This window comes from Mastomys coucha, unplaced genomic scaffold (genome assembly GCF_008632895.1).
Source record: "Mastomys coucha isolate ucsf_1 unplaced genomic scaffold, UCSF_Mcou_1 pScaffold5, whole genome shotgun sequence".
Classification (NCBI taxonomy): Eukaryota; Metazoa; Chordata; class Mammalia; order Rodentia; family Muridae; genus Mastomys; species Mastomys coucha.
The window spans coordinates 9172991-9175203 of record NW_022196911.1 but is presented as its reverse complement, the minus strand read 5'-3'; the positions used below and the strand labels follow the sequence as shown (position 1 = coordinate 9175203).

The 2213-nt window shown below is 44.1% G+C and overlaps 1 protein-coding gene and 1 non-coding gene across 4 annotated transcripts in view; one reads left to right on the top strand and one right to left on the bottom strand.

Annotated features, from left to right (window-relative positions):
• The window catches only part of Prkn (parkin RBR E3 ubiquitin protein ligase), a 1238651-nt gene that overhangs the window by 1232202 nt on the left and 4236 nt on the right, over window positions 1-2213 (top strand). The window lies entirely within an intron of this gene.
• On the bottom strand, window positions 1521-1582 carry LOC116079388. The gene has a single exon (XR_004113945.1). It is a non-coding gene; the product is annotated as a U7 small nuclear RNA (small nuclear RNA).

The window sequence follows — 2213 nt, the reverse complement described above, 5'->3', positions numbered from 1 at the left end:
CTCGAACTCAGAAATCCGCCTGCCTCTGCCTCCCAAGTGCTGGAATTAAAGGCGTGCGCCACCACGCCTTTAATTAAAATAAATCTTTTTTTTAAGATTTATTTTTATGTATTTGGGTGTTGTGCCTACAGGCATGTCTGTGTACCTGCCTGGAGCCCATAGAGGGTAATGGACCCTCAAGAACTAGAATTACAAACAGCTGTGAACTGCCACGTGTATGGTAGGAATTCAACTCAGGTCACTAGAAGAGTAGCCAGTGCTCCTAGCCATCTCTCCGGCCACTGACATTTTTGTACATTATGTACTTGGTTTGTATCTGCTCGCATACACTACTCCTCCATTCCTCATTCCCCACTGGCACCTACACCCACCCCTAATAATTTTTTTCTGTCTTCAAGTTCTTTACATATATGTATCATTAAATCTAAATTCCACACATGAGAGAAAACCTAACATTTTATCTTCCCAACCCCCATCATCCTCTACTTCTCTCCTCTCTCTTTGGGACCTTTGCTCCTTCCACTAAGTCCCCTTCTGCCATTCCTTCTTCCCTGTCACCAGCAGCAGAGTGGACTAACATCCACACGTGAGGGTATAACACAAACCAGGAGATCAGCAGGCCACAGGAGTTTCCGGTTTGCAGTCGTATGGATCCGCCATTGACCAGAACACCACTCAGTGTCGCATGCTGTTGAGAGGCCACACTTCTTGAATCCTAGTACCAAGGGCACCTCCACATTACGGGGGTCTAACAGGAGCCAGCTCAATGTTAACTACTAGGAAAGAAATGAAAGACTCTGTCGAGCCTTAGCTTACCAGAGACCCCCTGAGTGAACCACGTGGAGCCTGAATGAGCTTTTATACAGTTTTCAGGCAGCAACCATTAGGCACACAATGTGATTGGCAGAACAGTGTGACCTTTTAAACTGATTGGTCTCTAGGGAATGAGGTGGCAAGGACTTCCCTTGTCTGAATGTGTCCCCACCCGCAGGTTGGTTCCCACCCTGTGGTCTGAGGAATGTTAATTAGCCTCTCCCTTCCAGAAGGGCAAGTGTTCCATGACCTTCCCAAAGTTCCTGAGCTGACCTTTTCAGAAAGAGATCCCAAGGACCAGCTTGAAGAAAGTTTCTAAGAGAAAGGGTGTTTCAGAGCAGAGAAACAAACAACTTGAAGTTAAATCGTTGGGTCTAAGCCGGCTCAAAATGTTCTGCTCAAAATGGCTCCCTGCACAGCCCTCTGTAGATAGCTCTAGACTGTGTAGTCTGCTTGAGACAGCTTTTCAGACCCCCACGTCGCTCTGTCTCTCTCTGTCTCTCTCTGTCTCTCTCTGTCTCTCTGTCTCTGTCTCTGTCTCTCTCTCTCTCTCTCTCTCTCTCTCTCTGTGTGTGTGTGTGTGTGTGTGTGTGTGTGTGTGTGTGTGTGCTCTGCTCTGCCCTAAACTCAGAAAAAGTTCTATAAAAAAATTCTTGGATCTGCCGACCAAGTCAGAAATACTATTAGAAAATTTCTAAAAATAATTCTTGGGTTTTCTGATCAAAATCAGAAAGCCAGGGGAAAAAATCTAAAAGAGCTGTGTTCGTTCTTCACATAGCCTTCTCTGAGCTGTTAGAAAATATTCTAAGAGCTGTGTCAGCTCTCCACGTAATTCTTGGGATTTCTGACTAAGAAATCCTGTTTAAAAAAATTCTAAAAGAGCTATGTTTGCTCTCCATGGATTTTCTAACTAAAATCAGAAATCCTATTTAAAAAAAAAAAAAACAAAAAAAACCTTGAAGAACTGTGTTCACTCTCCACAGATCTCCAAACAGCTAAACTCTTGATAGAAAAAAAAAAAATTCTAAAAGAACCGCTATCACTTTCTGCTAGCTGATCTCATGCAGACCAAAAGCCTAGTTTTTTATTTACATATCAATTCAGTTATTTATTCCAGGCTCCCTCTCGACCATCCCATGAACCAGCATTCCAGGACCGCAGCCCCTTGACTCCTTGGAAGAGACAACAAGCCTTAGCACAGACCACAAGATAGCTGGGTGGGACCCCACCCTGGAATTCCCATTCCGACCATGCCTAGATCTAAACTCGCTCTGTCCCAAGCTGACCTTGAACTCAGGAATCTGCCTGTCTTTGTATTTTTCTGACTAGCCTACGCATAGTGTAGCCTGCTCCTTATATTTTTGCACAGTTGAGACATTATATATTTTTGAGCTCATGTA